Consider the following 26,465-nt stretch of genomic DNA (forward strand, 5'->3'; position numbering starts at 1 on the left):
CATCCAAATCAAAAAGCTTGTTTGTGTTGTTGAAAGGAAAGGCTAGATGCAACTATGATGTTGAATGTGCAACTCTGGGTGGTTTAAAGGATTCAAGAATCATTATTCATTACACAATACGAAAGAGAGTGGTGAGTCTTTGAGCACTGGTATGAAGGCAGCTAAAGAATTTTTGGAAATTCTAGAGAAGCCAACTGTGGAGGGGAATTATTTCCCAGAGCAAATATTCAATATGGATGAAACATCCCTATTTTGAAAACAAATGCCTGAAAGGACTTTCATCCATAAGGAGGCCAAGTCAATGTCAGGTTCCACGACTTTTAAGGACAGGAAAACAGTTTTACTTAGAGACAATGTTGCAGGCTACAAGTTCTGGCACTGTGAGAACCCCAGGGCCTTCAAGCACATAAGCAAGCACACACTGCCAGTGACCTACAGGAACAGTAAGAAGTCATGGACGACCCTCCTCCTCTTCCATCGTATCCTCTTGAATTGCTCTGCCAGCCAAACACAGAAGTACTGTTTGGGAATCTACGTACCTTTCAAGATTTTGCTTATTGTTAATAATGTCCCTACTCATGCTCCTCTTATTGATGATCTTCATCCCAATATCAAAATAGTGTTTCTCCCTCTAAACATCATGTCTTTGACCCAACCAAAAGAGGAAGGAATGATAGCAGCTCTTAAGGCCTACCACCTGAGGAGGACATTTGCCCAGGCTATTGCTGCAGCTGAGGAAGCCACAAAGAAGTCACTGATGTAATTCTGGAAGAATTACAATGTCTACAATTGCCTCAGTAACATTTCTTGGGATTGGGATGATGTCACCAAGGAGTATATAAATGGCATCTGGAAGAAAACACTCAAGAGGTTAGTCCGTGACTTCAAAAGATTTTCCCAGAATAAGGAGATTGCAACAATGAACAAGGCTGTGGCTGAGATGATAAACAACTGGAACATGGATGTGGATGAGGATGGCATGAAGAACTCTGGGATGTGGTTCCTGAGGAATTGACTAATGAGAAGTTGTTGGAACAGAATACATAGCTAAAAAAAAGAGAAATAAGAAAAAAAGAAACTGCAGAAAAAAAGAACTCCCAAGAAAATTCACAATGAAGGACTTAGTAAATGTTTTTGCAGACCTTAACAACTTCTTAAAAAGTTTGAAAACATGGAACCCAACACCAAAAGTTTTCATTAATAAAGAGGAATAATCACAGTGCATTATCTGCTTACAAGCAAATTTATGATGACAAAAACAAATAAACCAAGCAAATCACCATGGACATATGGTGATTCTAAAAAGAGTGATACCTCCACAAGAAGAGCCTCAGGCAGGTCCTGCAGGAGATGTTCCAGAAGAAGGCATTGCCATCATAGGAAATGACGGCTCCATGTGTGTTTCTGTCCTGAAAGACCTTCCAGTGGGACAGGATGTGGAGGCGGAAGACGGGGATAGTGCTGATCCCGACCCTGTGTGGGCCTAGGCTAATGTGTGTGTTTGTGTCTTAGTTTTTTAAAAAAAGTTTAAAAAGTAAAAAATTAAAAATCAAGAATAGAAAAATGCTTATAAAATAAGTATATAATGAAAGAAATTATTTTGTACAGCCACATGTATACAGTTTGTGTTTTAAGCTAAATGGTATAACAGTCAAAAAAGTTTTTATTTTTTTTTTAGGAATTTAATATTTTTATTTTATTTTATTTTTTTAAATTTTTTATTGATTATGCTGTTACAGTTGTTCTATTCCCCCTTTCATTCCCCCCTCCACCCTACCCCTCCATCCCCACCATTACCCCCCCCTTTAGTTTATGACCATGTGTCTCAAGTCCTTTAGATTCTATATTTCCCATGCTATTCTTGCCCCCCCTTCTATTTTCTATCTACTGTCTATGCTACTTATTTTCTGTACCTTCTCCCCCCTTCTCCTCCTCCCACTCCCCTGTTGCTAACCCTCCTTGAGATCTTCATTTCTATGTTTCCACTCCTGATCTAGCTGTCATTTTACTTTGCTTTCGTTTTAGGTGTGGTTGTTAATAACTGTGAGTTTGTTGTCCTTTCACTGTTCATGTTCCTTTAACTTTTTTTTCTTAAATAAGTCCCTTTAACATTTCATATAATAAGGGCTTGGTGATGATGAACTCCTTGAATTTGATCTTATCTGAGAAGCACTTTATCTGTCCTTCTATTCTAAATGAAAGTTTTGCTGGATAGAGCAATCTTGGTTGTAGGTCTTTGGATTTCATGACTTGGAATACCTCTTTCCAGCCCCTTCTTGCCTGTAAGGTCTCTTTTGAGAAATCCGCTGACAGTCTGATGGGGACTCCTTTGTAGGTGACTGTCCCCTTAGCTCTTGCTGCTTCTAGGATTCTCTCCTTCATTTTAATTTTGGCTAATGTAATGATGATGTGCCTTGGTGTGTTCCTTCTTGGGTCCAACTTCTTTGGGACTCTCTGAGCTTCCTGGATTTCCTGGAAGTCTATTTCCTTTGCCAGATTGGGGAAATTCTCCTTTATTATTTGTTCAAATAAGTTTTCCACTGGTGGCTGTTCCTTTCCCCCTTCTGGTACCCCTATAATTCGGATGTTGGAGCATTTAAAGATGTCCTGGAGGTTCCTAAGACTCTCCTCATTTCTTTGAATTCTTGCTTCTTGACTCTTTTCTGTTTGGCCATTATTTGCTTTCTTTTGGTCCACTCCATTGATTTGAGTCCCAGTTTCCTTTTCATTGCTATTGGTGTCCTGTGCAATTCCATTCATTTCAATTAGTTTCGCCTTCATATATTTGTCTAATTTATGGGTATAATCAACCAGTTCTGTGAGGATCCTGATCACCAGTGTTTTAAACTGTGCATCTGAGAGTTTTGCTATTTCTTCATCGCTTAGATCTATAGGCTCTGGGGCTTTGAGATCTTCTTGAGCCATTTTTGGTCTGTTCTCGCCCTTTAAGTGTGAGAAGCGGCGCTTTGGACTCCCAGGTCTCTGGGTTGTGACGGTGTATGTGGGGGCATGGTCAGAGCGGGGAAATGGCGACCCCCTCTGCTGTTTCTCATAGCTGGGTGAGTATCAGCTCCTTAGGTGGTTCCCCTGGGCTGGGCCACTCAGAGTCGCTGGGTTATGACGCTGAATATAGAGGTGGGGTCAGAGCAGGGAAATGGCAGCGCCCTCCACTGCCGTTTGCCACGGGGATCCACCGGGCCCCGGTCCAACTGCCCACTCCCTCACCTGTCCACACGCGCACAAATGCGCGACCACAGTCAACATGCAGCACCGCTCCCCCCACTGTCTCCCCCGCGGTTGCTCGCCTGGTCGCTCGCTCAGTCGCTCACTAGGTCCAACCCTGCGCCTCGATTCCTCACGTCTGGATTCCGTGCCTGAGTCCGTCTGACCGAGTCCTCCTGTGCAACCCCGCTTCACCAGCCGCTGGTTTCACCCCTTACCGGTCAGGCTGAAGAATTTGTTGTTAACAGACTTCCAAAAAGTTCAATTTTCCATGTTCTGACTATGTTTTCTATTGCTAATATTTAGTTGTCTCTAAACTTGGTTGTGTGAGAAGGCACGGCACATCCACCTATGCCTCCATCTTGGCGGAAGTAGCTCAAAAAAGTTTTTAAAATTTAAGTTTATAAAGTAAAAATGTTACATTAAGCTAAAGTTAATTTATTATTGAAAAAAATTATAAACTTAGTGTATCCTAAGTATAGAGTGTTTATAGAGTCTACAGTTGTGTACAGTAATGTCCTAGGCCTTCACATTTACTCACCATTCATGCTCTGACTTACCCAAAGCAACTTTCAGTTCTGCAAGCTACATTTATGGTAAATGCCCTCTATAGGTGTATAATTTTTTATCTTTTATACTGTGTTTTTACTGCACCTTTTCTATTGTTGGATACACAAATACCATTGTGTTACGATGGTGTGCAGTGTTCAGTATGGTCACACGCTGTAGGCTGTACCACACAGCCAGGCATGTAGAAGGTTGTATCATCTAGAGTTGTGCAAGTGCAGTCTGTGATGTCCACACAATGATGAAATCCTCTTACCCCACATTTCTCAGAACATAGCCCTGTAAATAACACATGACTACTGAGAAACCTAAGTATGGTTTTATATATAATTCATAAAGATAAAAAACTGGTCTATGATATAGTTTAGCTTACACAAATGCCTCTGTGTGATGAGGATATTTCTACTTAATTATGATTTTAAAATTATATTAAATGCTATTGTCAGGTTTCTTTTGCAAAGAACAAAATCCACTCTACCTAGTTTAGCAGAAGCAGGTTTATTACAAGTTTTAATGTTTCTGGATTATTGGGAAGGCTGAAGGAATAGTCTCTAGGTTAGGTTCCAGGAATGGCTCTCAAAGTTACAAAACTCAGTCACCAAAGGAGCCTCTTTTGTAATAAGGAAATCTCTTGCCAAACAGATAAGCTGCCACCTTTTGAACTTCACCCCCATCACCCCAACAAAGAATTACAATCTCTACCAGCAAAATGGGCCCCCTCTCCATTCACCACCCCAACTCTGTAGTTCAACAGATATTAAGACTCCTGTTGATGATGTAGCAGAAACACCAATTTCCCACCCACCCAATGCTTGCAAGGAAAATCAAGCAGCAGAAACAACCTCTGGCTCACTTTCACTTTCTATATCTCAGGTAAGTGTACCTAATTCATTTACTTTCTAGACCCTAAATTATACTCAGAACCTTAGATGCAAGGGATTCTGAGAATTGTACTAGAAAAATGTTTGAAAGGATTATTTTGAATGTTAATCTATCATAGTCACAATAATGCAATCATAATCATATTCTTAAATATGTAGGGAAGAAGACCAATATGCAACATGAGTCTAACACTCCATTCAAATCATTTAGGGATCTTGTTGTAACTCTAGATAATAGTCATAATATTAATGACATTAATAATAATATCAATTGTTAACATATGATTTCATGTTATGTCTAAACCAATTTTTTATTGTGCTTTATGGGTATTATGCCATTTAATCCTTATAGCAGCCCTAAGGTATGTACCCTTTTTACCTTTAATTTACAAATGAGAGAAACACAGCATAAAGAGGTGAAATAATATGCTCAAGGGTACATACTGTCCAGAGATGGAACCAGGACTCTAACCTGCATGGTCCTACCCCTAGCAACTACCTCTAATGGATATTTTATTCATAGTTATGAGATGGGGTCCAGGAGACAATGCTTGTGTGTGTGTGTGTGTGTGTGATTCTTACTAACAGCAAAGTTTTAATAATCTTCAGTATTCTTCAGTTTCAGTAATTACCATGTACTCATTTTATAATGAGAAAAAATACTCTAAAATCACAACATATATAATTCAGCATGTGCTACATGATTATTGCATATAAATAATCTACATACTACAAAAGTCCTGAAGGCAAATACACCAAAGTGCTTCCAGGAGCTCTCTTTTTATGGTGGGAGAGTGAATGGTGTTTTGATACCTTCTACTTTTTGTGTTTTCATTCTGTTTCCATTGGTCAAGAACCAGTTCACAGATGGTTCACAGATGGCATTCAAGTGTTAAAGATGTGATCTTTTGCAATACTTGTTTTTTACTTCTTTTTTTTCCTTTCCCAGTGCAACTTGATATTATACAATTCAAAACTGCCATAGTAACATAAAATTTCCAAGTCTTTTAATCAGACTAAAGCAAGACAAACAAAAATGTATCATATAAACTTAGGTATTTTATTTAAGCATTAGAGATGGTTAAAAAAGTGATTTGAGACGCCAATCGTGAACATGTACAGCAATACCTGTTGATTACACTTTATCTTTCCCCTCTTTTTGTTGTCCCCCTCCATTTCTTCTCATTCGTAAGTCTAAAGGACACCTGGACACGCCGTGCGTGCAGTGATCTCAGAAGTACAGCTGCCCAGAGAATGGCAGCGGGCGCAGTAACTCGGCCAGTCCAGACGCTGCGCAGGCGCAAGCTCACCGCACACTGCATCCATCCTTTCCACGAGCCTCGCTCAGCAATCCTAATACATCATCCAAGCAAACATTAATATTTTACCTCAGTTATCAAGTGTGCACATTCAAACTTTTATCTAAAACATTCTTTATCATCTTTTCATTAAGTTCTCAAGAGCTAATGGTTTCTGAGTTCCCGGGGTAAGGATGATGTTCTGAATAATGAAAGCTCATTATTTCTCCACAGAATGCTTGTTAATTCAAATGATGATATTAAAACTATAGTAGCCTTTAGCACTGGGGTGATTTCTAGCATACTTTATCATGTATCAATATATACTCTGTTTGTCAAAACTGCCCAGGGCTGGGGCTGACATTCTCTCTGGAGGAGTCTAGTGCTTCAAAAGGCACTGAATACACCAAGGTGACAACTTGCAGAGTTTGTGCCTCTAGGAAATGGAAAGATGAAACTTGAAGTGCCACTGTCTCCCTTGATTTCCTTATTAGTATTCGTAAAGAGACAGTGCCCTCCTCTTTCTACTCCTCACGGGTTTCCCTTTTGAATGGAATAAGAGGAAATAAATATTTTGAAAAGGAAGCACACATAGGGGGTTCTCCACATGACACATTATTTATTTTCATTTAACTGATCCCAAAAATAACCTGCACACAAAAAAGTCTGGTTTAGTTATTGCTTAGACACACATGTGCACACACACAGACTGCATTCCACTCAACGCTTAAGGTGGTTGATGATATTTTGGGGCAAGAAGTGATGGTTTTCTGGGCTATTTTTTACAGGACATTATTTTGTTCACTGAGTTCTGGGTCTCTTTAAATACCTCTTACTTTATCTCATCCTGCTTTTTATGGCCGTGTGGATTCAGCCTGTTGCCACATTGCTGTATCTTGAATGCATCCCCTCTAGTGTACTTTCAATGGGATACTTCTAACGTTGTCAAACTCACACTTTTCCCCTTCCTAACTTTTTCATTAGAGTTAGATATGATTGAGAAACATGCTGCCGAGAGGGCCACCGGAAAAGTCAGCAGCCACCCTATTATTACCTCTATGGACTGTGCCGCTCCGCATTTCACTACTTTCCCACTCACTCTCCACCTTCCTGTTATTGTAAAGCTTTGCACAAAATAGAAAACTGATTCCTTCTGGCAGTTTTTCAGATTCATCTGGATGTCCCGCATTTTTTAAACATCTGAAATTCCTTCGAGCAGGTCTCCAAGGAAAGGGCAGCTTTGCCAACTAGGTATTTTACCTCCCTGAAATGGTGTAAAATCTGAAGAATCTTATCTGTGCCTCCATCTAGAACCTGGGAGGAATTGTAATTTTGAAAACCAAGCCATTCTCTGAGTTGCTCGGAGCTCCAAGGTCAACACACAGGAGCACTCATGTGTGCTACAACACGTATTTCTGTACCATTGTCTCTTAATTATCTCTCCTGTGGAAGACTAGCTGGGCGTCTGCCCACAGGCACTATCACACCAGCATGGTGAACTTTCTGCACGGTAGCTGCACTTTTTAGAACAGTAACTCTCCAAAAGAAAAGGGGTCTACATGTATTACTATAATTATATTAATTATGCCACTCAATATTTTTTGCATTTTACATTAATCATGTTAGGCAATAGAATGATGCTTATTTAAAAGAAAGAAAAGTCACCCTGTTAATCCAACATGTTAATGGTAAGGAGCATCTGAGCTAATTTATTATAGAGGAGCAACTGCATTCCCAGAATGTTTCAGTCATTGGGTCAATTTAAGAAAAATGTGGTTTGAGAAAAATATGTAGGTCATTTCTCACTGCATTTTTGGTTTAAAATATTCTGACCCATTATCAGACTATATGCCTTAAACGTCTTCAGGGCACACATACATTCCAATTGTTGGTTCAGAAAATATTGTTGCTATATAGGCAGGGAACTGCTTGAACCTCCTCCCAAAGTATAAAAGGAGCATCAGTCCTAATACAGAGAAAAATGAAGTAGACCTGGATGAAACTGATATAAATTAATTGATCATGCTATTTGGTCTAGAAGCCTACTAAGTATCCTCTTCCATACAAGATTGCCCTTCTCCCAAAGCAAAGGTCGTATCAATTTTTCTCACTACTTATTTCCAAACTCATTTCTCACCCATACAGTCTTTTAAAAGCTTGAGTTTTATTGGGAATGGGTAGCTTCACAGCAAATTAGACATGAAACATTTGGGAAATTGACTTCTTGACATCTTAAATCAGCAAAGAAATTTTCAAGAGGGAATAACGCTTAGTAAGGTTGACAGAAAAGGGAAGTAGAAAGTAAGGGACCACTCTAGGTAGATTCCACTTTCAGTCAATTTCAATTTTCATAAGAGTTTTATAGAAAGTACATTTGTAAAGGAAAGGTCAATTATAAACATTTGCATGATTACCATTTTATAATGGCTTTTTTTCCCAAAGATTTCATGAACATCAGCAATGAAAACACAAAAATAAAGTTAATTTTACCACCCAAACCCCCAAATAGAAGCTGTACATATGGGAATACATTATTTCACAGATTGGGTTTATTTTTTTGTTTTTTATGCAGGAAAACAAAAATTTTCTCAGTGGATCACAAGTGGGACCCTACATGTCTTCCTCAACTGCTCAGAGTATATTGCATTAAGTATCACAAATGAGTCTACATGGCCAGCTGAAGTTCTATAGGCTTTCCTGTTCTGCCGAATATTTTTGCTGATCTCTATCTAATAAAAAATATTTTTCATGATCTGTAAATTATTTCTATAAAAGGAAATTTATTCCTCTTTTCACACTTTTTAGCTGTATTTGTTGCTATCTGTAGTGTAGAGTGGGGATTAGCAACTTTTTTTAATAAAGAGCCAGAGAGTAAATATTTTAGGATTTGGGGACCATATGGTCACTGTTGCAATTACTCAGCTCCGCCCAAGTACAAAAGCAGCTGTAGACAACACATAAATGAATGAGGATGGCTGTGCTCCAGTTGAACTTTATTCACAAAAATAGGCCACAGGCCAGATTTGGCTCATGAAATTTAGTTTGTCGACCTCTATAAGAAAAACCTGTCTTAAAAGCATTTACTTTACATGTAGTGCTATTACAGTTATTTGAGACCACTCACTAAAACTATCATTAAGAACAGAATTATATTGTTTAATCATTTGTGATCATGTCACTTAGAGTTTGATTCACCATCAAGTTCTTCTAGCACATAAATGACTCGCTGGACAGATGGCTTAATTTATAAACATTCTCAAAAATCAACCCACTATCTGATGATCAATTGGACTTTTAGCCTTCCTGAAACCCAATTTTCCCATTGAAACATTAGAAAGAGCATATGATGAAGGAAAAATCTGACATAATAACATTTTTATATCAACTGCTTATGCTACCTCTCAGTTGTTGCAATTCCATAAGGAAAATTTTGTTAGGGCAGCCCCAGGAAACCAATACATCCCTCAAAAAGTTAAGACTCAAAGTCACTCCTAAGGCTCATCAAGTGTCACTGAAATATCATAAGGTAAGTCAGCAGCTCAGACAGAGCAATGGCCTATAATTCAGGTCTCTTGACTCCAAATCAAGTGCTCATTCCTCAACTATATCCTAATACCATGTGATCACATCTGTGCTAGACTCTGTGTTGAAAAGCAAAACTGTGTGTTATGATCACTGCCTCAGATAGTTTACAATCAAGTCATGGATGAAATACACAAAACCATTTATTATTCAACAAGAAGTATAGCAGCTACAAGCACAGACTCTGACCCCAAACTTCATGATTTCAAATGCCAGCTCTGTCCCCCACAAACCAATAAAACTTGGACAAGTTACCTAACCTTTCTGTGTTTCAGTTGCTTCATCTGTAAATTTGGATGAATGATAAACCCTGTCTCATAGGGTTGCTGTGACCATGACATGAGCTGACACACAGAAAGGGCTAATGACAGTAATGTGCCCAGAAAATTGTTATTATCTGCAAGGCTCTGCACTCTATGCTGAGGATACTGCAGTGGAAAGATACAGTCCTTGATGTCAAAAAGCTGACACTCTTATGTTCATGGAAACTGGTGCAATGGAACAATCAGGCAATTTCAATGTAATATTTGAAGAGCAACATAATAATAGCTCTAATGTTGGGATCGTATGCTCATGGGGACAGTCAGGGTTTCCTAAAGGAGTATGTACATGCTACTCCCAAGGCTGAGGTAGTACTTAGCTACTACCTTTTCTGTGAAAGGCCAGACAGTAGATATTTTAGGGTTTTAAGGCCATATGGTCTCTGTCACAAATACTCACCTCTCCCATGGTAACAAACAGCAGACAAGGATAACATGTGACTGGACAGAGTGACTGTGTCCCAACGAAATTTTGCCTACAATACTAAAATTTGAATTTTATACCATCTTCCTTTGATTTTTTTCTTAACCATTTAAAAATTAAAAGGACCCTTTTAACTCACATATAGTACAAAAACAGGTAGTCAACCAAGTTCAGTTCCAGGGCTGTCTTTTGCCCACCCTTATACTATTCAATAGCAGATTTGGTACCCAACCCCCAACACCTGAGCTTTCCCCTTCTCCAAACTAAATATTTTTGGTATCTTCATCTACCTCTACTAACACATGATAATTCCTTTTCATTACTCCAACCTAAAATTTCATTTTTTGTTTGCTTTTGTGTTTTTCCGTGTATGTGGCCATTACTCACATGTAATGAATTATTTGCTTGACCATATTCTAGTCCATTTAAGATTCATTATCTCTTTCAACTCTCAAACCAATCCTTAAAAGGAAAGTATCATTTATTCTGTTCTTACCTTGCTCCAGAAACTATTATCCCTGTTTTACAGATGAGGCAAATAAGGCTTACAGAAGGCATATGACTTGTCCCAAATTATGCGGTTAGAAAATGACAATAAGGATTTGAAGATGGCCTTCCTAACTCCTAGCCCAGGCTGCTTTCTACCATACCATGCCCTCTGTGTCTAGAGCTCTTGTAACTCTATAGAAAGGGAGTGAGGTTGATTCAGCATGAATTATTAGAGAACCCATGAGGCTTCTAAAGAACATCACTTCTCTTTCTATACTTTTGAACAATTTCTTCTTTTTGTGTGTGTGAAAACTGTCACAAAAACCATTTTTTAATTATTTTATTGTTATTCAATTACAGTTGTCTGCATTTACCCTACCATCACTCCCCCCACCCTAGCCATCCCCACCTCCCTCCCCTGCTTCCAGCCCCCCTTCATTTTGTCCATGTGTCCTTCACAGTTGTTCCTGAAAATCCTTCCCCCCATCTGGCATCTTATCCAGAATTTCAATGAAAATCATAGGTTCATAGGTTGCAGAATCACCCTCTTTCTTCTGTTGAGAACTCTCAAAATCTTGATGAAAAGAAATTTGAGATAAATCAGTATTCGGAGTAAAAAGGAGGATGTTGGTGGAAGGTGGGATGGGATTAACAAAGCAGTTTGTCTGCAATATGCCAAATCCTACACATGCAAACTAGCAACTGATTGATTTCAGGCAGTGATGTCAGGCACCAACATGTTAGTGAAAATAAGAAATGAATCTGTTTAGTCAACACACTCAGTCCTGTCCCTCCAGGTCAAATTTAGACACAGAAATTGGGTAAGCACCAACTTCTAGTACTGAAGACAATGGGCTGGCCCTCATTGGCATCATCTTGCTACAATTAAGGTATAATTCTAAACTTTAGAAAATGGCTTTTTTTAAACATGACTGAGAAACTATCATTGGAAGCAATTACAATTTTTTTGCACAACTGCGCCTTTGGAAGAATAAGAGTATATCTTCCCCCTCACGAAGTGACCACTGTGACCACATCATTTGGAAGTATACATTCTGACAGACTTGTGTCAAAATCAGTTATACTACTTAATAGTCTTTGAAATGGCTTGTCAAGAGTTCTTTCCCTCCCCTGTTTAACCAATTTAACTTTAACCAAAAATTTAAGATAAGCTAATGTCTTGATGACTGTGTGAATTTTAAAACTTTGTCTTGGCCCTTTTCTGTGTTAACATTGTTTGAAGACTGTTGGCCTTTCTGATCAGGAGGTCAAATGCCAGCCTTCACTGTGAGATGCAGACAAACTTCTGGGTCTAATAGAGCCTACCCATAACCCTACTTTTCTTACAACATGCAAATAATGGGCAAAAGATACTTCATGACTTAGGGACAGCTGCCTTCACTGGTGTTGTTCATGTTCCAACAAGAGAAAACTCTAAGCAGACCTGCTTGAGGAGCATTCATTTCTATCCATGGGCCTGGCTTGTATAAATGCCAATCCATTGTTTACAGAGCATATGCCAGAGGGTGGTGTCAGACTGGTCCTAACTCTGTTTCATAAACACCCAAGTCTGACCACTCACACCCTTCCTGGCTCCTAGCTATCATGACTTGATTTATATATAATAGCACCACCCAATCAACACAGTTGTGAAAAAAATTTTTAATTTTGTTTTAGGGAGGCAGCATGGGGCCTGCTGGGAGTAGTAGCAATGTGCCCAGAATTGAATTTGTAAAAACGGAATTCCAATCAGTAGTAATGGCAGTTGGAAGGCTACCTCAGATGACAGATCTGACTTTCAGCATTCCCAAACCTCTGCTTCCAGTTGGGAACAAACCTTCATTTTGGTACCCATTGAACCTGCTTCTGCATGTTGGATTTGAAGAAATCATTATAACCAGGGATATCCAAAAGGCTCTATCTGGAGAATTCCAGGTGAAAATGAAGCTAGATATTATGTATATTCCTAATGAAGCTGACAAGGGAACCACAGATTATCTCCACCACATATATCCAAAACCTAAGACAGATGTGCTGGTCCTGAGCTGTAACCTAATAACAGATGTTGCCTTATAGGATATTGTGAACCTGTTCAGAGCTCATGATGCATCACTTGCCATATTAATGAGAAAAGGTCAAAATGGCTTAGAACCAGTTCCAGGTCAAAAGTGGAGGGAAAAGCAGTAGAGCAGCATGACTTCATTGATGCGGACAACACAGGAAAGAGGTTGGTCTTTATGGCTCATGAAGCAGACTTGGATAAAGAGCTGGTCATTAAGGGATCTATTCTTAATAAATATGTTTCCACACAGGCCTTGTGGACACCCTTCTCTACTGCATGAAAAATACACCGTTGACTTCCTACTGGAAAATGAGTAAATTACTTCCATCTGAAGTGAACTGATTCCATATCTAGTAAGAAAACAGTTTTCCTCAGTTTCCTCACAACAAAGAGAAGAAGAAAAACAGGAGGACCTAAAGAAAATGAGCTAAAATCCTTAGATATTTACAGTTTAATAAAAGAGGCCAACACACTGATCTTTGCTCCCTATGATGGTTGCTGGGATGCCTGTCAAGGACACAGGTGGGAAGAGTTGTCCAGATCACAGGTGCACAGCTATGTCCACATCATAAAAGAGGGGCTCTGCCTTTGATTGAGCACCTGGGACTCTACATAGAAGCAAACAGATAGATGCCTAATTGCTACCTATTCTTTGTCCAGAAGAATCACTAGTCCATTTCATCAGCTCAGATTGTCAACAAAGACTTGATTGGAGTTGGCTACCTTATTGAGCCAGATACACAGGTTGGAGAGTTGTCCATTAAGTACTCTGTCATTGGTTCATCTTGTATCATCAGAGATAGAGTGACTATCACCTACTGCCTTCTTGTAAACTCAGTAACTGTGCAGGAAGGATGCAACATCCAGGGCAGTATCATCTGCAACAATGCTGTGATCAAGAAGGAGGTAAACATCAAGGACTCCCTAACTGGAAATGGCCAGAGGATTGAAGCCAAAGCCAAATGAGTAAATGAGATGATCATGGGGAATGATCATCAGCTCATGGAGATCTGAGTTCTGAGCAAGTCAGACACATTCCTCTTGGCCCCAAGAACTACAGATATTGACATGCCCATCTGTTTGACTATTTATTTCCCAATAAAGAGCTCCCAAAGGAAAAAAAATATTTTTGATTATCTTAATTTATTTATTTGTTATAGTAAGAATCAATATGATCTGTTAACAAGGCTTTATCAGCACATAAAATGTTGCAAATTTTAAATACCAGAAAGTACGTAAATACTTTGAAACTCTTGTGTCAATCTTACAAAGATTCCTCTCCTATTTTAATACATGTTACACTATTTCAGCTTTTTAAATACAATACGTTATATGGCATGAATTTTTTACCTACTTGTGTTATTTATTACTGGTCTCCCTCAGATAGGGTGGAGCTCCTTAAGCACTAGGAACAATGTCTGATACATTCTAAGCACTTAATATGTACATTTAATGGGTGGAAGGAAAGTAGAATGGATAAATGGATGGGATGAGTGAAGCCATATTCCCTATTGTGAACATCAAGTGATACAGCCATGCACAGTTTTAAAAAAAATTCAAGCAACCTGTTAAAAAATTATGTTACTAATTAGGAAAATTTGAATACTGAACATTTTATATTAATATATTTTAATTTATTTGTATAAGTATGGAACGTATTATACTTATAGTTTACATATTAAAATACTTAAGACTTCTGGTCAAGGTGGCAGTGTAGGTGAACATGGCTCACCTCCTCATAAAACCACATCAAAATTACAACTAAATGATAGAACACCCATCCTTCAAAACCACCAGAAATCAAGCTGAATGGAAGTCCTATAGCTACAGAATTAAAGAAGAAACCTTCTTTAATCAATACTGTCAGGAGGGGTGAAGATGCAGAATGGGATAGTTCCACACCCCCACATGATAAGTAAAAATCAGGAATGATATCTCAGGAGCAAGGAGACTCAAGCCCATACCAGGCCCCCCAGCCCAGGCTTCCAGTGCCAGCAAAAGAAGTTGCCATAACTTCTGGCTGTAAACTACAGCAGGGATTGAGGCTGTGGAAGAAAGAAACTGCTGGAGTCTCAGTCAGCTCCTCTTAAAAGCCTAAACGCAGACTTACTTGGATTTACTTCCTCTGAATGCCAGCACAGTGGCAGCAGATTAAAAGGCATCAAAGACCTATGGGGAGGAAATGAACTGTCCAGACTCCAGGCAAGAGCTGCAAGGTGGGGTGGGGCAGGGGCAGCTTTCTCCCTGACAGAAGTGCTGACAGAGTACATTGTACTTTTTCTCAGACCTCCCTCCATAGAGCCACAAAACCAGTGGGCAGATACCATATTGGAGACTCAATCAATTTGTCTCATACTGTTTGCCCCATCCTGGTGATTTCCTGAGGCCCTGCCCCACCCAACTTTTAGGCCCACCCAAGCCATTTCCAGTGGTTTTTCCATACAAATGGCTTGTCTTGGTCCATGCTTCAGATTTTCCTAAATTCTCTCAAACAAGCAGCATCTGGCTTCAGTGAGCCCCATACTACTCTCTAAGATGTCCCGAGCCTGGCATTATCAGCAGCCAAACATGGTTCTCAGCTTAGCCTTTCCTGGGCACCTACAAGCCCAACACAATTAGCAGCTATATACAGATCACTGTATGTTTTATGCTGTGTGATCCTGGACAGAACATAGCTGACCTTAGATATGCCAAAAGCAATCAAGTCTCAAGTACAACAGGAGGGTGTATACAGCCCGCATAGTGGTCACGCCTTGAGTGCCCAGCTTGGGTAATAGGGGAGGCTGTGCCACTGGACCCTATAGTACACCTACTATGTCAGGTGACTCTACAAAGCCTGGGAGATGTAGCAGTTCTACTTAATACATAGAAACAAACACAGGGAGCCTGCCAAAATGAGGACACAAAGAAACATGGCCCAAATGAAAGAAGAGAACAAACTTCCAGAAAAAGAGCATAACAAAATAGAGACAAGCAATCTACTACATGCAGAGTGCAAAGCACTGGTTATAAAGAAATCTAGTGAGAACCTTAACAACATAAGAAAATCTAGTCAGAAACAAGAGCAACATAAAAAGATCCAGTTAGAACAAGAAATTGGAAATTTAGTTGAAAAAATAATGACAGAAAGCTTTCCTAACCTGGTGAAAGAAATAGACATACAAGCCTAGGAAACAGAGAATCCCAATCAAGATGAACCCAAAGAGGACCACACCAAGACACATTGTGATTAAAATGCCAAGTATTTAATACAAAGAAAGAATCTTAAAAGAAGAGAAAAGCAGTTAATAACCTACATGGGAGCCCATATAAGACTCTCAACTGATTTCTCAAAAGAAACTTTCAAACTAGAATGGATTGGCACAAAATATTTAAAGTAATGAAAAGCAAGACCCTACAACCAAGATTATTCTACCCAGCAAAGCTATCATTGAGAATTGAAGGACAGATAAAGAGCTTCCAAGACAAGAAAAAGCTAAAGGAGTACACCACCACCTTTGCTTCTCTTACTCCACAGGTTCCATGTAAAGGAGAAGCATTATATGAACTATTCGAGGGTATTCTTGAAGAAGATGAAGAAGGAGGAGAAGGAAAATATGAACAGTAAAATGGCAATAAGTTCATCTCTATCAAAAACTAAATCTAAAAAACAAAATAAACAAACAAGCAGAACAGAAACAGAATCATAGATACAGAAAATGTTTTGATTTGATTTCCAGATGAGTGGGGTGTCAGTAGAATGGGCGAAAAAGGTGAATAGATTAAGATATACAAATTGGTTGTTACAGAATAGTCATGGGGATGTAAAGTACAGCATAAGAAATAAAGTAGCCAAAGAATATATATGCATGATTCATGGACATGGAAAACAGTGTGGGGGTTACCTGAAAGAAGGTGAGGGGCTGAGTAGAGGGGTCAAAGGGGAAAATTGGGGACAACTGTAATAGCATAATCAATAAAATATAATTCAAAAATAAAAAACTTAAAAATATAATGATGCCTAGGATTTGTCTCAAAATAATCTTGACTCAGGGAAAACAGTAAGGAGAGAGATAGGTAAAACAAGATTGGCCATAAGTCAATCATTATTTTGGAGTGATGGCTACATGGGAGTTTGTTATACTATTGTCTTTGCATAGACTTGCATATATTTGAATTTTTATAGTAAAATGACAAATATTTAAGCCATACAAAATGACAATCAGCTAAAAGTGAGACTCCTTCCAATCTCTGCTCTCTATTCTCATTTAATTAAAGGGAAAACAAAAACTACTAAACATCTAAAACATACCAAGCACTATTCCAGTTACTGGAAATACAGCTGTTAGAAAGCAGTTACATGCTAGTAAAAGAAAAAAAACAATAGATTAACAAATAAATACATAAAGCATCTGAAGAGTGTAATAGGTGCTATAAGAAAACAAAAACATTTCTCCACAAAAGAAACCAGTGTTACCAGATAGATATTCTAGGCACTCACCAGAAACATGTGTATATGTGCATGTGCATCATATACTGTTTTATTGTACACACCCTTCTTTACTGAGGAGAATCCATTCTGTCCTGTAATGTCTTTCCTTTCCTTAATAACACATCCTAAAGTTCAGTCTATGTTCATAACAGGATCTCTTGAGAACAAGGGCCTCATGGAATTTCTTTGCATCCCTAGAACTTGGCACAGTGCCTGGCACCTGTCAGACCCTCAGCAAATGTTTGATGAATTGAATGCCTAATCACGGGGCACACCAGTTTTCCATCCTCTCTGCACTTTTGCTTCTCTTACTCCACAGGTGCCATGTAAAGGAGAGTTGCAGAGCTGCATGGCACCTGACACACACAGGGTCTTCAACAAATGTTGACTAGAGGAATTAGGCATGGGATGAGAATCACGACAAGGCAAAGCCTGTCAGACAAACTTCTCATTAATAATAGCTGAGCACCTGGTGTACTGGGCCAGGAAATAAATGAGTGTCAAGTCCCTGGTGTGGGTTGGATTGGGTTGGGGGGGTCTGTTTATTTGTTTGTTTCTTTGTTTGTTTGTTTGTTTAACCAGCTCAAACTTCTTCAAACACTACTACTTTTTAATATGTTTGCTCCAAGAATCACCTTTAGCTCTCAGTAGATCTCATAGAGCTGCACATGAAATCACTTGGAGATCTTTTATATCACTGTATCTTTCCTCAAAGATTTGGGTCTTACAGGATCCAATAAGTTGTGTTCATTTTGAAGAATGTATTATTACCATCACAGTGATTCTACTATTATTTTGTTGGTCAGCATTAACAGCAGAAAAGCTCCATGAGTGATGTGGCCACTAGATAACTTGGATCCCAAGTTTGCTTCATCTTGAATGGCTTGAGAGAGTTAGAAGTATGTATATATGTCTTTTTTTAAAAAATTGAAAATAACTATTACTGAATGAACACAAAACTTGGAGTAAAAGAAGCTACTGTAAATTGGAATTGATTTTTATATTTCCTAGTGTGACTCATATTGTAGGCAATGTCTTATTTGTGTACACAGCTGTGGAATGTGAAAATATTCTTCCACTAATGCATCAAAGTCAATGGCATTGTGCTTCCTTTGCAGATTACATTATCTGAGAGATGAAAAGATTACTTCAACAAGCAGACTCCTTCTTCACGGTCTAGGATCTCATTGAACTCTCCCTTTAAAATGTCACAAAAAGGACCCATTTGAGCTAACATTAGGGTTTAGATTGGGTAGGAGCTCAGATTTTTTTCATAAATGGAGTGTGTTCTGAGTTGTGTATGTTTGTGTGAAAATAGGGAAGTGAATCCAAGCACACAGAGCAAAAGACACTAGAGAATATATGCCTCTTTCAAAGTTCAAAATTGGACGTGAAGATAAGTTAGCTACCAACAGCATCATGGAAGCAATAACTGGACAAAATACTTGAGGCTTACTCAGGCAACATACCTTTGTCTATAAAAAAAATAGTGGTGGTTTAATCAGCAGACACTCATTTCCTCACAGTTCTGGGTCAGCGTTCCAGCATGGTCAGGTTCTGGTTTGTGACAACCACCTTCTCACTGTGCTCTCACGTGGCCTTTCTTCTGTGTGTGTGTGTGTGTGTGTGTGTGTGTGTGTGTATAAAGAGAGATAGGTGAAAGAGGGAGAAATATTTCTCTTCTTTTAAGGGCACTAATCCCATCCACATGACCTCATCTGAATTAATCACCTCCAAAGGCCCCACATCCAAATACCATCACACTGTGAGGTAGAGCTTCAACCTATGAATTTTAAGGAGACGTAAACATTCAGTTCACACCACATCTAAAGTAATTTTAGAACTTTGTAACTGTATTTCACTTGGTTGTTCTGAGAACCTATATGCTTACAGAAGCCCCTATACATGGTTGCTTTGAGATGATCACTCATTTGACATTCATGAACTATTTATCACCATTTTCTCTAGGCCAGGTGCAGTTGTAGGCCTTGGGAGATACAGAAAGAATAAAATAGATGTGGTTTCCTGTCCTCAAGGGGCTCACAGTTTAGTAAGAATTGGAGAAAGATCATGAACAAATAAAAAATAAATAAATAAACAAGTAAATAAAAACATATTGCTACCTGTGATTCTGTGAGGAAGGACAAAAGTAGGATTCAGTCCTAGAAAAAAGGCTGGGGGAAACAAGGGTTATTCTTTAGATGGGGTGCTTAAGGACGACCTCTTTGAGAAGGTGGCACTTCAGCTGATACTTGAAAGATAAGGAAGAGTGTTCCCTCAGATGGAATGGCAGATTTGAGAGCCCCCAAGCAGAGGTGACTTTGGCCTATTCCAGAAACCAAACGATGTCCATGTGTCTGGAACACAGTGAGTGAGGGGGAGAGTGGCACAGCATGATATTGGAGAAGCTAATGGGGCGAGACGGCACCAGGCCTTGTGGACCAAGGTAAAGCATTATTTTCTTCTAAGGATGATAGAAGCCATCATCAAGGTTTGAAAAGCCAGAAGAGAGGTGGTCTGCTTTGTGTGACTTGTACTCTCTTTGTTCCAGTGAAGCAGTCAGTAGATGAAGATAGAAAAGTTCAGAAGAGACAGAGACAAGAGTCTTCAATGATGAAGACAGAAGCAACTTAGCTACTTTGAGTCCAGAGGATTCTTCTAGCCTCGGTAATCTTAGAAAAATGTTGGTTGACCTACCGGCACTTGAAAACCATTTTTCGGGTGATGAAGTAACTGCATCCAGCAGACATTTGCTGGATGTCTACCCAGGTGGGCCATGTGGTGGTGGGACAAAGATGAGTAGACCAAAAACCTGTCCACACAGATCTGCCTTTCAGGGTAGGCAAGGACACTGACAAATACACAAACGGCGTTCATGGAACTTGTTAAACACTATGGGAGAAGTCATCATGGAGTAGGAGGAGGACACAGATACTGAGCCCACTAGGGCAGGGGGGGCAGGTAATAGTAAAAGGCTTGTTCTCAAAACAGATGATGCTTGACCAGACCTGTGAGGAAAGAGCAGAATGTGTCTCTGGTGGATAGAGTTGGGTGTGGAGGGGCAGCACAGGTGAAGGAGATGTATGAGCAGGGCGTTCACAGCCACCATGCTGGTGAGTGTGGGGAGGGCGCTGGGTCCCAAAGGCAGTGGCAGTGAAGGACCTGGTGACAATACGATGGGGAATGAAGAGTAATCTGGATGTCTCTAGAAAGAAGTGCGAAGAACAGTTTGCAAAAAGAATAAAGACAGAAGTAGAATCTGATGCAATACCCAGGAAACAACAGATAGGTCAAATCTGAGGCAAGATTATAAGATTCATAAAGGTAAAAACCCATGAGAATCTTTATTGTATTCCCTGGAACTGCAAATACAATAATGAACACATGATGTTGTTAAATTGGGTTGAATAAGTATAATTGCACAATATACAAAATGCCCAGTTCTAGACTCAATATAAGATATTATACTGCTATGGAAAGGCAAAGAGCTAGGTTCTCCTTTTTACACATTTACAAGGCCCACACAGGTTAATGTATATTCCTAACATCACAAATTTATTTCCATGTTACTTTCAGAAAGCAAGTACAACAACAGGGTGAGAAAGTAATTTTATTCATATGTTTGGACATAAAAATATCATTATGCAGTCTAATAATCCCAGTTGACAGTCAGAATCATTTTCTTTTAAAAAATATATACATTAAAAAAGAATTCAAGAAAAGCAACAGCAAAGCTGTGATCTGGCTCCTTCACTTGCCAGGTGGCACTGACTTATACCAACAAGTGCAGTCATTCACCAGTCCATTCCAGGATCTATGCCCAGCTGCGTTTGCCTTTACACAGCATTACAAAACGTCTCAACATCTGCACTTGTGCAAGAAGGCCTACTAAAGAACTCTGCCTATACTTTACAGGCAACTGAAAAACCAGTTTATCATTGTTCCTCTGTTTCTCTGTTTGTTTGTTTGTTTGTTTGGTTTGTTTTACCTTATGAAGACAGCATAGGTATTGGGCCCTGGAGAGATACCAAAGGACTACTATACACATTAAAATCCAAATGGGCTCTATTTATGATACTGTCTGACAACAGGCTGATAGCTCTGGGTGGGACATTTGTGGTTGGAGGAATAGAGCAAAAAAAAAAAAAAAAAAACAGGACTCATGGACTCAGGCAACAGTGTAGTGATTATAGGAGGAAGGGGGTGGGTGGAGGTGGAAGAAGGTATATGGGGGATAGATGATAATGAAAAAATACTATAAAAAAATAAACTATTAATTAAAAAAATCCAAATGGGATTATTTCAGATGTTGATTCAGATCTTTTCCAAAATAGGAAAAGGTATTTTTACTCTAGTTGTGTAACAGAACAAAAATGGAGGTTTGGCTGCCTGTCACCACAAAAGTCAAACTCACAAGGCAGATGCTGATGCAAAAGGAAAGTTTTATTCAGGCGCCGTGTGACCTGAGAGAATGGCAGACTCCTGTATCAAAGCCCATTTCTTCAGCAAGACCAAGACAAAAGCCAGTGTCCAGAGCTCCTGCTCCAATTTAAAGTACAGTCCTTTGGAGCCCACAGGCAGCTCCTAAGCAGTCATAGCCCCTGTCGTGGTAGCTTAGCCTGTTCCTGGCTGATATTCATTTCAGGCTCTCTCCTGGAGCCTGTGTATGAAGCCCACACGGCCATGGGCCATGAGCCATGTGGCTGCTGGGGCTACAAGGTCATGTTGGCCTAGGGGAGTCTGTAAATGTACCAGCCAGTGCACCACAAGATGGGCAAAAGAGGGGTTGTTTGTTTGTTTGTTTGTTTGTTTCCCTGGGATTATACTAACTAAATGTGGGACAGACCAGGTGCTCTCTCAAGATCAATCAACTTCACAAACTTTCATTTGGTTTGGGTGAGTCTACCTCCCAACCAATCCATTCTTTCTCCAGGCTAAACTGACAGGCCTCTTTGGTCCAGCACCTCCCCTTGTGCCATTTTGACTTCTACAGTGCCTTTCTTCCCTGGGTCTCATTCCCAATCTGGTAACCAGAAGGGGGAGGAAGGACTTTTTCTTATTATCTTGCTAGGTTTTTGTCCTCAGGCCCTATCCATTGATATTACTCACTTTCCATACACCCATCCTAGGAACCTCCCCCTGCCACCACCTTGGCCAATGGGGAAGATTGCCTGGCACTCCACACAGACCGTGTACTGGTAACAGTTGGATAATTTGAGATTTTTCTAAAGGTCGTAAACCTCTGAAGGGATAAAGTCAGTCAGGGAAAACTGATCTCCATGATCTCTGCTAAGGGCACACATGGTCCGGAGCACAGGCCACCCTCTGCCCAGCCAGCAAGCTGTGAGTACATTGTGTATCTGTATCACTGAGTCCCACATTTCCCTCCACCTTCATTGAATGGAAAGGAGGAAATGGCACCACCATTTGAAAACCCCAGATACTTAAGAGAACTCAATAGTTTCTTTTTTTCTTTTTTCATCCTTTCTTTTCCTCCTACCTGAAGTCTAAACAAGTAATACATTTCTGGGTTCCCTACAGTGTCCCTCACCAGCCCCTCCTTTGAACATGCCTCAGCTTCATGGCCTGGCATGCTGGAGGAACTGGTTTTACACACCCAGGGGAAAAATGACAGCTTTTCACAGCAAGCTGCTCAGCTCATAAACAGCAAGAAGAAGCGTCCACACAGGTCTCAACCTGCCTCTTCCAAAATGTCAGTGTAGCCAACATGGTAAGGAAATCTTCAGGTAACATTAGCAACACTTTACATAACTTTCTGGAAAGTAGCTGAATGTTTACAACCTAAACAGATCACAGGTGACAGCACTGCTCTTCTGATGCCTGCAACTGACCCCATTACTGACGGCTGGGCTATTCTTTCTGAGTGGCCCTGGGAGGCAGGGAGGGGGAAGGAAGAACAGAGCCAACCAGAAGTCAGCCTGGTAAGAAAGAAGGTGTCCAAAAGCCTGGCAAAAAGCCTATTTTTTATGCCAGAGGTAAGAAAGCCAACTGTTTTTCCTGGAACTTTCTCTAAATTTCACACCCCTTTGTGCAAATGTCTGCTACACAGTGAGCTGTGTGAGCTCCCAGACAAAAGTGACGAAGCAAGTACACAGTACATATAATTTATTTATAAATGCACAAGTGCTGAAAGAAGGTAAATTCATTCAGGGTTTGTTTAGCTGTCGTATTGTTCACGGAGAGTGTGTGGCAAACCACCAATTGCCCCCAAATGAACATTTAAGTCTTTTTAAGGCCATACTTAAACCTGGAAGATACAGTGAGCTTCCAACTTAATCACATCATACTTTGGGCTTTAAAAACCAATATATTATTATTTCCATGTAAGACTATAAGAAATATAGTGAATATTAAAATTTGAGATACGATACTGTCCTTCTAGATTAAAGACTACCAGGAAAAGTGAGGCATTACCAGCTAAATTTAGGGAAGAAAAGGAAAGGGGGAAGAAATAGCTTGTCATTTTCAGATTACAATTTCATTTCACTTTATTTTTTGTTTAATTTTTTATTTCTTTAGAGGGGAAGGGAAGGAGAGAGGGAGAGAAACGTCAATGTTTGGTTGCCTTTCGTGCGTCCCCTGCTGGGAACTGGCCTGCAGGGGACCGGCCTGCAACCCAGACACGTGCCCTGACTGGGAATTGAACCGCGATCGTGTGGTTCGCATCACTTCACTTTAATAAGATTTTAAGTTTGGTTTGTTTTGTACATCCAATAATATAGCAATAGGACCTAAAGATCTTTGGGTTTGCTATTGCATAAGAAGACTCATAAAAGCTTAGATATGATTTATGCATTATTTTTAATGCACATTTCCCTGTATGTACCACAGAAGTCTCTTTTGGAAAATTAGCAATGAAACGATTTATATCTTTTATAACCACAACCCCCCATGTATGTTGAATTAACCTGTTGTATAACCATAATACTAGATAAAAGACAAAATTTCATTAAAACAGAGTTATTGTGCCTTTCATTTTCTCTACACCACTCAGTAGACAGTCTTTAAAAACTCTGCCATGACTCAACTTTATCTTTAAGACATAAAAATGATGACACTTTTGAAATAGTGTTTTTGTTTTTATTAATAAATATAACTATTCCTGTAAGGAACTACCGATGGCAGTCAGAAATTAGATAATTACAAGCAAATTATATTTTACTATCTATATATAAAAAACAAACATGAATATGAAGTTATCTAAAAATGCAGAAATAATAAATTATATCTTCTGTCTATCAATATATAAAATATAGCTACCAGTAATAGGCATTTTTTTAAATCAAAGAACAGTTCCTTGTCTATTAGGTGAAAACCCTAAATTCTCCAACAAATGTATAACTCCATATTTTGAACAATATTAATATTTTGTCCCACAAAATATTTAAATAGTTATTCATCCTACAGGAGTCAAATAAGGAAGAAAATAGCATTACTGTTTGTATAGGCATAAAAAATAAGACAGAATAAATCTGGAATTAAAGCCAGCCTTTAAAACAATTTAAATATAACATTAAAGCATTTCTTCATCTGCTGCAAGTATTTATAAGTTCCATACTGTCTAACTCTTGTACAACTTGAGGGTTTTGCAAAGATTAATACTAAAATGCTAACTTCTGGGCCCTCTGCTGTGCAAAGGTTATCTTTACATTCATTTTCCCCATGGAAAAGTAAATATTCTTGAGACTTATGTAAAAGAACATCCTGCCTCCTCCAGAAGGTAAATAAAGCTAAATCAGAAAAAAATAATAATAATTCAATAGGAAAAGTATACAAACCATCGTATTCAAACACTCTGGCCTCAGATGAAAATATAAGTAAATTAATACCTCCTACAAAAATCCATGCCATTTCTTATACAAAACCCACTACTACCACTAGGACTTTGAGTTAGCTCAGTATAGACATTCTGCCAGACATAATGTATTTGATTAAGCTTCTGGCTTTTTATCTTCAGACTGGTTTGCTATATTAATTCAAAAGTCTCAGGAATATGAGAAACAATGGCAATAATTCAAAATTTTTCATTATCTGTTCTTGGATGTGTCTTCATTTGTCATAACTGTTGGCTGTAATAAAGGATCTGCTTCTGTCTCTTCACATAATCTGGGGCCTATTCTTTCTGGGTACTAGTTTCAGTCCTGGGCTATGCTGGCCCAGGGGGAAGGTCTGGGCTTCTTCACCGGAAGCCTCAGGTTGATGTATTTATTACTCCCTACACCAAGACTGCCTTTGCCTCTGATCTTCCCATCTTAGTAATCCTCTTTTCAGTCTAATGAGAATCATACCATTAGTGAAAGGATGACAGAAGAGCCCAGTTTTCCACATTGGAAGTGATCACAAGTTTATAAAAATCCAAGAGCCAGGATTATTTAAAGTATGGTTTATAATGAAAGCTATCCTGTGAAAGGAACAAATAGCTTATAGTAAGTTAATGACAGAATTTCCTATAAATATTTATGGCCATGCACCTCATAATTATATTTCAATCAACAATGGATTCACATATATGAAAGTGGTCCCAAAAGATTATAATGGAGATGAAAAATGTCTATCCCCTAGTGTGACATCATAGCTATCTTAACACTGTAGAGCAATACATTACTCATGCATTTGCAGAAGTGCTGGTGTAAACAAACATACGGTGCTGCCATATGTATAAAAGTATATAGCACATACAATTACAGCAGTAGGCTATACTATCTAGGTTTGTATAAGTGCACTGTATGATGTTTTCACAATGATGATATCACCTAATGGTCTATTTTTAGTTCTCAGAATGCATCCCCATGGTTAAGCACTGCATGATTGTATTTCCAGAAATGTGTGTCTTTATAAAATGTTCTCCATCCTTTACTCCCTTTTGTAGGTGTTAACCCATCTTCTTACAAAAGGCAGGAGATATATCAATTATAAAGGAAAAAGGCCATAATCCAATCAGTTTTGCTAAGGACCAGAGTTTTAATATAAGAGCTGGTCAATACTAGCAAGAGAAAGGACTATTTGTCTCGTAGGTGTTTCTCTCAAAGGGACATGAATATGAATAGTCAACCCCCTATAACCCTCTCCATCTGGGGAGAAATAGAATGGATTTATTGATGGTGAGTTTAGTCCTGGAATAAAGGCCT

General features: G+C 39.1%; 1 pseudogene; it reads left to right on the forward strand.

Moving 5' to 3' along the window:
• Positions 1–1,289: 1,289 nt before the first annotated feature.
• Positions 1,290–13,859, forward strand: LOC119059092 (translation initiation factor eIF-2B subunit gamma-like; annotated as a pseudogene).
• Positions 13,860–26,465: the final 12,606 nt, after the last annotated feature.

Source organism: Artibeus jamaicensis, unplaced genomic scaffold, assembly GCF_021234435.1.
Source record: "Artibeus jamaicensis isolate MK-2021 breed Jamaican fruit bat unplaced genomic scaffold, CSHL_Jam_final contig_335, whole genome shotgun sequence".
NCBI classification, from domain to species: Eukaryota; Metazoa; Chordata; class Mammalia; order Chiroptera; family Phyllostomidae; genus Artibeus; species Artibeus jamaicensis.